This window comes from Coturnix japonica, chromosome 2, assembly GCF_054131305.1.
Source record: "Coturnix japonica strain WE chromosome 2, WE-NBRP24, whole genome shotgun sequence".
In the NCBI taxonomy this organism is placed as follows: domain Eukaryota; kingdom Metazoa; phylum Chordata; class Aves; order Galliformes; family Phasianidae; genus Coturnix; species Coturnix japonica.
In genome coordinates, this window is record NC_140664.1 from 7,789,564 (window position 1) to 7,804,060 (window position 14,497).

At 39.2% G+C, this 14,497-nt stretch overlaps 2 non-coding genes across 2 annotated transcripts; both read left to right on the plus strand.

The window, feature by feature from the left end:
- The first annotated feature begins 12,916 nt into the window (after window positions 1–12,916).
- On the plus strand, window positions 12,917–13,023 carry LOC146761677 (U6 spliceosomal RNA). Its single transcript, XR_014943741.1, has one exon. It is a non-coding gene; the product is annotated as a U6 spliceosomal RNA (small nuclear RNA).
- Window positions 13,024–13,051: 28 nt separating this feature from the next.
- On the plus strand, window positions 13,052–13,123 carry TRNAA-CGC (transfer RNA alanine (anticodon CGC)). Its single transcript has one exon. It is a non-coding gene; the product is annotated as a tRNA-Ala (tRNA).
- The last annotated feature ends 1,374 nt before the right edge of the window (window positions 13,124–14,497 follow it).

Genomic DNA, 14,497 nt, shown 5'->3' on the forward strand with positions numbered 1-14,497 from the left:
CCTCTAGAAGCGCAGCTGAACTCCAGCAGGGTAGCAGTGTTCTTTAACTCATTGACAACATAATCACACTGAGTCCTGTCACAGTTTATTCATTGTTGATTGTTATTCTGTCTTCCCCTTTGCTTTCACCTCACATGCCATTTAGTCCTGGTTGCCATGGAGATGCAACACAGTATTAGTCTAACTTTAGATTAGCCTTGCAACCTTGCATACTTTAAAATTATTTATGTTTCTTAGCAACTCTGCTGAACATCTACATCTTTCAGCTATTCTCCTGTACTGGAAGACTGAGTTTACAATCCCAGAGCATAGGTGATGCTAGGAGTCTGTGGCAAGGGAGAAGATAATGTCTTGCCTACAGGTGTGTAATCCACAACTTTTCTTCCAGACTTCATATAGTCATAGAACACTTAGAGTTGGAAGAGACCTCTGGAGGCCATCTAGTCCAACTCCCCTTCAATGAAGAGGGACATGCACAGCTAGATCAGGTTGCCCAGGGTCTGATCCAACTTCATCTTGAAAGTATCGGGGATGGGGCATCAATCACAATCTCTGTGCATCCTGTTCCAGTGCCTCACCACCCTCACTGCAGAAGAATATTTCTTTATATCTAACTTAAATCTACCCTCTTTCAACTTGAAACCATCATCTCCAATTTTTTCTACCAGCAAAGACCCTGATGAAGTGTCTGTTAAAAGAGAATGGAGGGAATTCTTACATAAATAGGCCTTATAAGGGTTTACTTTGCAACAGACTTTCTTTGCAGGAAAATATGAAAAAAATACAATGTTCAAAAACACTGGAAAAAAGAATTGAGAATTTGATGAAAATGTAACATGACTGTCCCTTCCTGTACCAAAGAAGAGCTGAACCTCAAGTAAGTGTTCAGCTGTTATCTAATCAAGAAGCCTGCATAAGTTGTTAGACAGTTTAGGGCACCGAGTGTAAAATGTTCCTTGATGGAACTACATAATTGTCAACAGAAAAATCAATTTTATGAATCAGTGTCACAGAAGTTCCTGTCTGAAGGGAAAAAAGAAGGTGAAATTCTGTAGGCAGCAGCATTCATTTATTCATCTCTAGCTGCTACAAACCTCTGCACTCCTGGTGTTACAGAAGACATTTCTTACTGACAAAACTGCTGCAGAAAAATCTGTCCCTCAGACAAGATGTACATATAACAGTGATTGTCAAGACCAATATTCTCCATCTATTTTCTAACAACTCACTGACAGGAGGTGGTGTAAATGGCTTTGTCCACTCGGTTGAGCCTCTTCAGGGTTGCATGGAAACTCAGATATTTATAGAAGATTTTGGCAATCATGTAATCAGGCAATGGAACCTTAAGATGCAAACAACAAAGGTTTACCTATCTTCACCTTTTGCATTGTGTAGACATTCCTAAGGCTAACACAGTAAGCAGCTCCAGGAAATACCAGTTTCTAAAACAATTCAGACAGAGTTCTCTTAAAGGGAGCCAAGTGGGAATAAGCTTCATGAATTTACATCCAGCACACCCTATTTGTCTTGTCTCATTTAGTTTCCTGTTAGTCCTGTATTTTCCTCTCCTATCTAACCAGTGTTTTGTTTTGCATAGTGAAAAAAGGGACACAAAATACTGACAGAGCAGCCACCCCATTTGGCACTCCAGACTTCTGTCTGATGGAGGCAGCTATGTCAGAGGATGCCTTGAGGGACAGAAACAGATAGTAGTTCTGCTACTCTCTTCCTCTCTGAGGAACAGTTGGGATAATTTCTGAAGTACTGCTTCTACAGAGAAACCTAGTGTAAAGTATTTTCAGTTTCACTTACAACGAAGTTATGGAATTTAGCCAGTTTTTGCCTTCTTCTCATCGACTGCCATGTAGCATTAGATGGGGGATCAGTTCTAGTTAAATGGAGTTCAAAACCATGATCCTAAATTTCAGACCTTAGACTTCACTCAGGATAATAAATTTAATGTAACTCTACTACCTGTTTCTCATTTTTAGACTATGGCAAGATACTTATGTCTACACAGCCTTTCTCCCAAACCAAGAAATGAAGCCAGAGTATTCTGGTGATCAGCTGTATTGGTAAAGATCATTAACAATTGTGAATTTCAGAGAAAAAAAAAATTCTCTGACTAAAAGAAGTCCAGAAAAAGCGAGTTCGGCTCAGACCACTGTCTAGAACTAATATGAGTTGTACCATGGATGGGAACGCTCTGTAGGCTTTGGAGGAAGAACTGTACTAGCTGCCTAGTTTTACACTTTGCATGGATTGGGAATGTAAATACAAATCAAGGAGATTATAAGAAACTGACTCAATTTTTTAACAAGTTGGGATAGCATTTGGTTTTAGTAACACAGAGGGGCTCGGTCCTAAAATTATTACCCTCAGCAAAATACTGCTATTGATACTGGTATAGGTTTCAGTTGACCAAAGTCTAAATTAAAGAAGGATAAGACTTAAATATGAAAAATATGTAAGGGCTTAAAACTGCTGATTAAATATCCAAAGCTTTAGTTTCTTAATCTTATAGAGTTCTAAATGTACCTATTCCAAATAAAGAACGCATATTTGGTTCTCATTCATATTAAACGTGGCATATATATATATATATATTAAACGTGGCATATATATATATATAAAGCTTAGTATTTATATATATATATAAAGCTTAGTATTACTTAGTTATTAACACACAGTGAAAAATCTCATTCTCTTGAGAGATGATTAAGAAAAGTACACAACTAAAGTAATAAAAGTTTCACCTAAAATATTACTGAATACAATTCCCATGGATGAAATTGCTCATGCAACCTTTTCCTGTAAAGGAGGTTTCATTTACTGTTTTAGTTCAGTAATTACTCTACATTTGTATTTACTGGAAGTTTCTGAAATTCATCTGAGCTATTTAGGATTGTAATACCAAATCTGAATATTGAGCAATATATATGTACAGAAAGCCCAAATTTATTCTTTCTCTCACTTCAGAGTTAGTCTCAGAGCAAACGTACTCTGAAGTTATGTGTCTGGGATGCAGGCAACAGAGGAAAGGATGTGTTTACCAAGAACGGAGTTGATAAAATTTATTAACAATCCATCTGATATGTGTGAAGGACTTATAAATATGCCTCAGGACAGCATTTATTTAATTTTATTTTTATTTTTATTTTTATTTTTTCCCAGAGGAACTATTGTCAATAGGTCGGCTGAAGTGCAACATTATTCAGTCAAGTCTGAACCAAATTTGAAAAATCCTGGACAAATCTCTGAGTTTATCTAACACCTCTTGCAACTAAGTATATATACCATTAATATGACCCCATCTGCTTTTGGTTCAGTATCTAAGAGACTGTGAACATTTGTATATTTATAGACAATTTGTATCAATCTTGAAAACAGTAGACAGAGCAGAGAAAAAAGAACCTATCTGCACTACTGTTATTTAATACCGGGACGATTTCATAATCAGTACTGAGCCTTTGTCAGCTCTAATGATACAGGACTAAAAGCCATTAGAACTGGTGATAATAAATAGCGCTTCTATGGAAATCAAAGCAAATAGGTGCATGACATTACAATAAATGAATCAGATTCAGCTTGTTCTGAAGCTGCATCCGGGCAAATTTTACAATGCAGATAAACATCATTTAAGCCTCTTCCCATCATAGTATTTTATTTTCAAGTGGACTAGGCTGGGGTAGATAGACATTACTTCAGAAAACTACTTCCATGGTAATACTTCCCCACTGTTATAGGTAAAATAAATCTAAGTACTCTTCTCTGAACCTTACCCCTACTGTCAGAAACACAGCCAACTATTTATCTTCACAGGAGACCACTTACTTTCTAAATGACTGCCATTCTATTTATATATAAAGTCTGCTTCGTAAATGAAAAATTTATTCATTTCTCAGGAAAGGGTCAGCACTTCTAGGCACATGTTCCATCTACTGTCAAATCCATTATATCAGCTAATGGTTAAAGACATATGGGCAGTGATTTTATTTCAGGGAAACTTTTCTGGCTCACTACTGTATAAGAGAGTATTTTATTAATGCCCATGAAAATTAGCATTTCAGTTCTGTCTTGAAGGCTGCTAATCCCTGGAAGGCATTTGCCTTTACAGTATTTTGAACTTGAAATATATTTTAGGTTTTGATCCAAGTCCTCCAAGTTACAACTCTCAGGAATATGTACAAAAGTCCTTGGCTAGTGACTTCAGGTACCACCTTGTAAAAGCCTGGATCTAGTTGAAAACTGAGAAGTTACCTAAGGATTTGGAAAGACCCCACTTTGCCAGTCTACCTTCATGGCAACTTGTGTCAGTGCTCAGCCACTCACACAACACAGAACCTCTTGTGTCCCTGTTTGTGTTCATTGCCTGTTGTTCTGGCACTGGGTACCACTGAAAAGAGCTTTGCTCTGTCCACCTTGTATCCTCCCTTCAGATATTTATAGATACTGATTAGATCATGCTGCGCCTCATCTTTTCCATGAATAAGAGTCCTACCTCTCTTTGAACTATCCTCACAGGAGAAGTGCTCCAGTTGATTCAACATCTCAGTGGCCCTATGCTGGACTCGAGTATGTCTATGTCTCTCACACTGGGAATCCCAGTACTCGAGACAGAACTCCAGGTGTGGCCTTATCCCTGCTGAGTAGAGGGGAACCATCACTTATCTTGAGTTGATGGTGATATTTTACTTAATGCAGCCCAAGCTACCATCATATTTCTTATCAGCAAGGGCACAACATTGACTCATGTTCAACTTTATGTCCTCCAAAACATCAAGGTGCTTTTCTGCAGAACTGCTTTCCAGCTGGGTGGCCCACAGCACATATGGTTCCTAGGGTTGTCCCTCTCCACATGCAGCCCACTGCAAATTCCTTGTTGACATCCATAAGGTTCTCATCATCCCACCTCTCCATTCTGCCAAGGTCCATCTGGATGTTGTCATGGCTCTCTGGTAGGTCAGACACTCCCCCCAGGATTTTGTCATATGGAGATTTACTGCAGGTGTACTCCACTCTACCATTCATATCATTAATGAAGATGTTAAACAGGGCTGTGCACCGTACACGATGAACTGAAGCTCAGGTAATCTCAGTTGATATGTCAAGGGATGTACCACTAATACAGATATTGATTTCACTCGTTCATTTATCTCTTTAACTCTTACCCCTATTTGAGACCCCATTATTTCCTAGTGTGAATGGCCTTTTCTGACACAATTTACCTTGAGTAGATTTTCTAGGGGCAGTGTATTCTCCTTGCAGTGGAAAACAGTGCAGATATGCCAACAATACCTTAAGGCCAGGAAGGTCTATAAACTAATCAGCCTACCTCTGTGTCTGAAATAATTAGTTCTGATGAAGAGCAGTACCTGCTTCTTAGTGGATATCACCACATTGCACTGACCTGCTCTTAGACCTGAGCCAGTGCTTCATATATGGCCTTTATTTGCTTTACTCTTCTGGGACAGTGTTTCTCATTAGCTGCTACAGTGATGACAAACACAATACCTGACTTAAGTTGAGCTATAACAAATGGCTATCAAATAGCTCCTGCCTCTCTGCAGCTGCAGTAACTTACTGCAGAGTGAAGATTCACAGTGGGCTTGGTTCTGAGAGCCACCAGCTTTGTGCCTTCTCATGTGAGGAGAGGATTTAGCTTATACACACATATACTTGTGCACTTAACTCACACGAATGGAGAGGAGACTCCTTTCTGACAGGGTGGCTGCACTGCAGTGCTGTAATTTCCTATTAAAGTGCTGCAGTAATTAATCTCAATCAAACTTGAGGAACATTTCTTATTAGCATGCCATTATATTTGTCTCATGTTGTTTTTGATGTCACATTCATTGCACTCCTTGCTTCACTCTACAAACACTTTCCCTGTTCTTACAGGCAGGCCTGGACCCCTTAATTGGATGCAGCTGTCAGCCATTTCTTCAGCTTTCCTTGAAACTCCTTTATATTTATCTCTCTATCAAGTTGTATATATGCCTTTATTAAATACTAGTGCTCAAAAAGTAAAGTCAAGCTTTTCAGCTCTTGTAAACATTTTCCTGTTTTATCATTTCAGTCTATTAAATTGTCCCTACTTATCTGCACATTACAATGCTTGATTTGTATTTAATTATTGATACTGGCAGATCTAAGCTATATTTTTCCTTTGTTTATGTGATGCTGAATTAAAAATACACCACTCCACTTTTAATTACTGGTTTCTTTGCATGGTCATAAAGATGCCTAATCTGTAATGCCAGGTCATGTTCTTGGGCTGCTGTTTTGTTTTTTTGGAATATTTTTCGGCAGTTAATATGTCTTACAAAACTTGAATTGTTACACAAGGTAGACTGCATTTAAACAGTGGCTGATTGCTGAAGTCTGACCCAGAATGGCCTTGAAACTCCGTCAGAGCTTTGTGATATGTATAGGTATTTCAGTGAGAGATGCTGAAGATGCAAATGGCAATGAAGCATATTTTCTTGTGACGGATGACTTCAAAATAGACATAAAACTGCATAATGAGACTGTGAATATAAACATGTGACTTGCCCTTCACATATGTGGTGCTTTGTTGGGTACTAACAGCAGCCAACCCACAGACAGCAGCAGCTCAAGTTCTTGGTGTTCTTTTTTTGCCTGAGTTGCTGGCTCAGATCTATATAATGCACATTTAAAGAAAAAAAGAAAAAAAAAAAAGGGAAAAAAAAGTCAATCAAAGCCCATATCTATCCAAAGTCACTGAATCATCCACTTTAAAAGTTACTAAAAATACTTTTTATGGCTGCCTTGAACTCTGCTTCCACCTCCAAATCACAGATGCTCTTCCAAGAAACATGGAGCTTGTTTGGAAGTGTTATGCAACACTTAATCACCTAACAGAATGGGGCAATATGGAAGAAAGAGGTAAAGCAGTTGCAAGAAAGAATACAAATACCACTATGAAATAAAAGAAAAAAAAAAGCAAATAAAACTGTTCAGTGGATAAAAGACAGCCTGTTAACATTCATTTCAGTTTTTATTTTTCATTTATGCCTTTTTTGTTCAAAGCAGACCTGAAATATTTCATTGCTATGAGTCAGGACAATAATGCAGGACAATTGTTTGAATTAATACCAGTCCCCAAATCGAACATAGAAGGGCTAAAAATCCTGAATTCTAACACTTTCCTCTTTGGTAATGGCACATATGCATATACCACAAAGCTTTCTCAACATGAATGATTTAACTTGCATTTATAATCACGCAAGTCTCTGAAGGATTACTGTTGCCCTGTTCAAATGGGAAAATGAAGAAGTAGAGATTAAGTCTTACAGAAGATATGCAAAACAGCTGGGAACAACATAGATCTTCTCTTGTTCAGGATTATAACCTCTCAGTGCAGATGATCATACTCAGAGGTTAAACTCTAAAAGCCTTGACTATAGTCTCATTGTGTCATTTGTGATTTTATAGGCTGTCCCAAATCCAAAAAAGGGTAAGTTATCTACAGGTCTCTGGAGAAATCTAATCCTCTTCTATCTGAGATCATTTTAGTTGTCACTCACTGTTTATTTTTTGGCAAATATAAATTGAGATACATATGACTGCCTGTGACCTGGAGTATAGCCTCTAATGGAAATCAGTGCCTATAGATGGTGAAGGTCACTTTCAGGTAGATACTTAGTGCAGAGCCTAGCTGCCCTGGTTTGTCTCTGCTTATAGATGGGATGCATGAGGGTTCCAGGCACATCCATGTTGTGATAGTGTGTGTGAGGCTAGATCTATGAGATATGCATGCTCTTCTAGAGAGACAATGAGAGGCCAGCCAGGACAGCACACAGTCACTCCAGAGACATTGAAAATGTATGCTCAGGCATCTTCATTGAATCTTTCATCTTCACTGACCACACTTCAATAGAACAAAGGTAAATATCTCCAAGTTGGCGTGTAAAGTCTGTTAAGTCAAACAAACCAATCCAACCCTTTGTGTCAGCTGCAGGCAGAGTAGAAAAACATCACTTCAGCTTAGCTGCACCACTGAATTGACAAAGGCCCAATATTAATCTTATTGAAAGAGAAGCAACAAGACTGCAAAGAATTTCCTCAATATATGCATCTTGGATGACAGAGCTCCTTGGTACCATGTTTGATTTGTGGAGTGGGGCCATCATCCTAGAATCACATGTGTAATAACTTGTTCTGAGGTGAGTTTACAGATTCTGAGCTTTTCTCAGCTCCTGTTTCTGTTAGCTAATATTTCAGGTTTGGTATTTATGCACTGAATTATATGGCATGTCTCCAAATCTCATAGCCTGCAGCAGAAAAACAATTCAAATCAGAGTTTTCACTTCAGTGCACTTATGTACTTTCTATTCTTGAACAGCTTTTGATGTGTCAAGAAGTGTGTACTCTCTAACTAAAATCTTATTTAACAGAAGGGAGAATATATCATTTAGGCTTCACTTTACCTTTATTGGGCATAGAAGCCCTATCTCCTACGTTTCTTTGTCAGTATTTCTGTTCCTACAGAAAATAAAATCTATTTAAAAAATAATAATATGCTGAAATTATGCCAAATTTAGCCACGAAAATCTTAATAAAAAGACACAACAATTCAGTTCTTTTCACTGCACTGAGTTCTGACCAATATTTCTGAGTAATTTGCACTAATTTTGTCACCTTTTAGATTGCTCAGGTATTGTATATTGGGAAGTTTCATCTGTCCCCCATTCCCTCCATCGATCCTCTCCTCAGCCTGGGTTAGCACAAGCATCCCACATGTCCCTGACTGTGGAAATGAGGCAGACACATGTGGTATGAAAATAAATAAGCTTTATTTCCCTTCTGTCTTTCATGGATCAAATGCCGCTCTGCTCAACAAGGACTCCTCAAACAGCCATGACCACATTGCTTGCTCTACTGTATGTTCTGCTTTTTCCCACTTTTTCTGGTCTCGAATAACTTACACCTGTTTGTACGAATGTATGTACATTTGTATTTATTTATTTTCTTGTCTGTTTATTCATTTTTGCCATTGGTCCTTGTTTTGCTGGCTTAGTGCTCTTACATGGTCATCTTAGCTTTTGCAAACAACTGGTAAAGCAGCACTCTCAGAAGCTCTGATGTCTTTCACTCTCTGGGTTTCCCAGTGCCTCTTTCTTACCTTTTATCTTCTAGATCCTTATTATTGTTTTATTAGTTTAACTCCAGGTTGTATTAAGCCAATTGCTTTTCCACTTTCATCACTGTTCTGGAGAAGAGAAGGCTTGGAGGAAACTTTGTGTCTTTCCTGTATTTGAAGAAAGATTACAGGAAGGGAGTCCGAATTTTCACACTGCTAGAGATAGGACAAGGGGAAATGATTTCTGACTGAAATAAGGGAGATTTAGTTTAGAAGTTAGGAAGAAATTTTTTACTCATGGAAGATGCTGTCCAGAGAAGTTGTAGATGTCACTTTCAAGGTCAGGTTGGATGGGGCTCTGGGCAGCCTGATCTGGTGTGTGGCAACCAGTCTATGGCCAGGGCTTTTCTTCTATATGAAGTTCAACCTGTTCAATTTTGCAACTCCTATGACAACAGAGATGTTCCCCTCTCTTTCTACCATCATATGGATGGATGCCTTATGCTGACCAACTCACACAGAGACAGTCAGTGCTGACTACCACACAGCACCATGTTCTGGCACTGCTCTGTTTGCTAGCACTGATACTTCACCCACTTTGATATGAAGATGCTAGTCTATAAAGCCTTAAATCCAGTCTGATTTCTGGCTTATTTCATGTTACTTCTTGTTGAATATTAATAATTCTGAGTGCTTGCTGATCCTCTTTGTATTAGTACACAAAGCCCTTTTGGGATGACTTTTGTGACCGTAAAATAGTATGACAAAGCCAGGTAGGGACCTTGGAGTTGAGCATGACATACCTCATGAGAGAAAACAAAGACAGAATGCCTGGAGCACTGAGCTCTGGTCAAGGTGACCAGAAATTCTTCATAGTTAATCTGTGCCTGATGAGGATAATCTATGGCAGCATTTCCTAGGATAAATATGTCTAGGATCATTTCCAGACACTGAAGCCAATAGGTATCTTCGCAAAATAGTCTCTCAGCAATTTATTCTTGTGTGCTTCTTATTGGGAATTGTCTCTGAACTATCTGAAGTCGTGGACAGTACTCTGGAACTGTAGGGAGACTGGTAATAGGTACAGGCTCAAGTTCCACCAGAGATATTCAGAGAGTTTCAAAGTAGTCTGCTACATTTTCACCACGAAGAGCATTCTCAGCCCTTTCTATTTTAGTGGCGTAATCTCTGTTTATACAATTTGTGCAGTAAAGTTGGCCTCCTGCAGAACAAAGCATTCTGAGCTTTGATTCTTGGTACATGTGCCAAGGCATCCGTGGAGATAGATCCATGAAAGCCATAGCCTGAGTATTTCAATGTGACTGCTGAACATGCTGGGACTCAGGTGTGGGTTTGACATATAGGCATCACTCTCATAAATTGGAAATAGTGAGCAAAAACTTTATCCTTGATACTGAGCAAAGTAGATGAACTGTCATTAGTTATCTGGGGCAGATTCTCGGCATTATGCAGAAATTGGGAGCTTTCTGTCAGCATCAAGGAACATTTAAAAGGTAAATGGCTGTCATGCTACTGCTCATCTGTTTAAAAGCAGATTCAAACTAGCAGTAAGAGCTGTAGAAGATTAGCTGTGAAGAAATAAGTTTGGAAAGTTGCACATGCTATTAAACAAATGAAGTGCCAGGGTGTTATTTTGCCACTGACTCTTCAAAGTATTGTAACTTCTGTTACTTGTGAATCCCAAACTTCGAGATTCTGAGTTAAAAAAATAAAACAATCAGCCAGGTCTGTGGGAGTTAAAGTGACACCCAAAGCAGTAAGACATTGTTACTGTTGTAGGTACAGCGTATTTTAAATTGAGAGGAGTCCTCCTGCAGAAAGGTTAAATGGCATCTGCAGATCCCACAAGCTCTGTATTCAGTAGAAATAAATAGGACATTAAAGGAAACAATAACAGGTGCTGCTGAGCACAGTGACCTGTTAGCAGCAGATATTTAGCGTGAAACTCTCTGTGACCTGCAGAGAGCACCTTGTGAAAATACATTATATTGTGTCCAGCTTCTTTTTTTTTTTGTCCACACAGTCCCCAGGCTTAATGTTTGCTGACAGCAGGAAGTCTCCAAGAAAAGCATTCCTGCAGCCTCCCCTTGCCCTGCTGCCACCCACACAGCAACTACCTGAGTTCTGATGAAAACACTGAAACTTTGATTACAGTCACTGCTCAGTTTTATACTACAATGATATCAACACTGAGCAGGAGCTGAGAGCAGGTTGGCTACATATAAACTATTAAAGAATTGGGCTCAAAAATTTAAAGGGAATTATGGAGCTGCTGGATTTATATGATCCATCAGAAAACTGTTTTTGAGAGAACTCTTGGCTTTGAGAAAGGAGAGCAAAAAACTAATCCTTTTGAAATGCATCACGGGAAGTCTGTCGGTAATCTTGGTAAGAAATCAGCATCACCAGGATATCAAAATGTCCAGCAGTCATCTTGAGGAGGTAAATTTTGTAAAATAGCAAACATTAATGCTAGAGAAAGGGAAAAATGTGTTAATAGCACTGCCATAATTTAAATTATGGGAGCACAAATATGTCCTCGTGAAATGAGAGTATATATTGTGAGAAATGCCTCTTAAAGGCCACCTGATTCAACTTCCCTACAGTGAACAGGGACACGTACAGCTGTATCATGTTGCTCAAAGCCCTGTCAGGCTTCACCTTGGGTGTCTCCAGGGATGGGACATCTGCCACTTCTCTTGACAACCTGTTCATGTGTTTCTTCATTAATATCTTCTTTTTAATCATTTTTTAAAATTATTATTTTTATTTAATTAATGTATTTTTGTCACTGACATTTAATCATAGAATCATAGAATCACTCAGGTTGAAAAAGACCTTAAAGGTTATCAAGTCCAACCACAACCTGACCATTCTACCCTGACAGCCCTCTTCTAAATCATCATCACATCCAAATGGTTTTTAAACACATCCAGGGATGGTGACTCAACCACCTCCCTGGGGGTCCTATTCCAGTACCTAACAGCCGTTTCAGTAAAGAAATGTTTCCTAATATCCAGTGTAAACTTACCCTGGCACAATTTGTACATTGTACATTTCTCCTCATCCTGTCATCTGTCACCAGTGAGAAGAGACCAACTCTTTTCTCACTGTAAGCACCTTTCAGATATTGGAAAAGAGCATTAAGGTCCCCCCTCAGCCTCCTTTTCCCCAGCTCCATCAGTCTCTCCTTATAGGGCATATTCTCTTGGGTTGTTGTGACCAACATGCAGGACTCGACACTTGGCCCTATTGAAACTCATACAGATTACCTTGGCCCATTGATCCAGTCTATGCAGGTCCCTCTGTAGTACCCTCCTCCCCTCAGGCAGATCAACACTCCCTCCGAACTAGGTGACCTCTGCAAACTTACTGAGGGTGAACTCAGTCCCCTCAACAAGATCACTAATAAAGACGTTAAATGTTTGTTTCTGCCTCAGATTTAGATGGCTGAATTTGAGCTGAAGTGCCTAACTATGTTCATATCTGCATGAGAGCTGTGAGTTCTCAGCCAGTACCCACAAACCTATCTCTGGGCTGCTAAATCGCCACTGGAATCAATAAGAGCTGAATGTTTGTAGGTATGCCAGCAGAACTTGTAACAGTGTCTGCTTCTTTGGGACCACAGTGATACCTGAGCACTTCTAGGTATCACTGAGAATCAAAACCATTCAGAATACTCATTTAGTACAGAACTGCTCAGCATTATTGTGAGTTTTATGTTCAGAATGACTGCATTCCCAGGAAAGCAATCCACTATTTCGTTCCTTATGCTTAGTAGCCAAACACTTGCGCATTTCAGCAGCAGATAAACTAAAACAGGAATGCTTCAAAGAAGATTAACATGGATACTGAGCAAAGATAATATGCAAATTGGTAAGGTGCTCAATTAAGGTGCTCAATTCTTTCTTTGTTTTCAGGGCAGGGGATGTAGCTCAGTGGGAGAGCGCTTGCTTCGCATGTAAGAGGTCCTGGGTTCAATCCCCAGCATCTCCACACTTTTCCTGCCTCACAGTGTGTGCAGGGGGAAATGCCTGATTGGATTGGGAGCAGATAGCTCTGCTGCTGCTGCTATCCTTGTACTTTCTGACTGATGCTGTGTTATAAAGTAAATCGTATGTAAAGGAATAGAGACGACAGAAAGGAGAAACAAAGCCTGGTAAACATAGCCACAGACTGCACAGAATGGCCAAAGAGGGGCCATTTGGGCTTTGATTTATAATGAGCAGAAAAGCAGTGACCTGGCCAATTATATGTCTGTGCTGTGCTCTTTCTGCCACAGTGATTTGTTTGCTAGAAGACACACAGATATTTTAAACACTGCTTTTTTTTTTTTATATAGACTGGCAGTCTCTGCTATGATGGGTTAAGCAGACTGTTATGCCTTCCAGTGAAGCTGGCAACAATGACTTGCAAATACTTCTTTCTGTACAATTAAGCTGCATACTTACTGTTGAGCAATGCAGTTTTCTCTTTTCCTTTCTATGGTTACTACTGGGACTTGATGGGATTCAAGTAATCAGAGATATCCAGAGCAGAACTGAAAAGGATTGTGAGCTTTTAAGATATTCCTAGATTTCTTTGGATATTTCAAGACTAGGGAACTCTTTTCTCTATCAGTAGTACAATACTGCTAATACCTAAGCATCCTTTCTGTCCTTGCAGGAACCTGAATGAAAACCATCACTATCGAAGCTGGCTGTTGCTTTAGTTGTGAATGTATAATCATTCATTCGAGACACTCTGAGCACTTGACACACAAACCTAAGGTTAGTGCTTGATAGGATACTAAGTACACTTGTGTGTCGCTGAGGAGTGCTTGCACACACAGGAAATGCAGATCCTGTCATCCAATTAAACCATGCGCTATGCTAGGTCTCACCTCATTGATGTAAACAGTAATTATGCTCATTCATGCCCAGGCTGAAATGGGTCTGTGGAACTGTAGGGTAAAATCCAAATGCCCTCAAACAAATGAAGTTCCCAAAGGAAATAGCATGTCATTTGCTCTAACAGAGACATTAGAATTTGGCCTATAGAAAACAATAGAGTGAAGTAGTATCCTGCTTTTGAAATGCGTGGTAGTTTTCTACATTTCTGTGATTTTATCTGTTCGTGGGTTGTTTTTTTTTTTGCCAGTTTTTATGATGAAACTCCTATTCTCTTATTGTTTCTTCACAACTCCCTACTTACTCACCTTGATGGGGAGCGTTTCCTGATAATCAGCTTCATTCCTCTTTCTCTCAGTTTCCTTACATCAATTCCAATGAATACATTACTAAAACTCTGCCCCCAAAACTCATACATCTTTAGGAAAAATAAGCTGATCGTAATAGCCAATAATAATAAGTCTTTTCTAGTGAGAACATC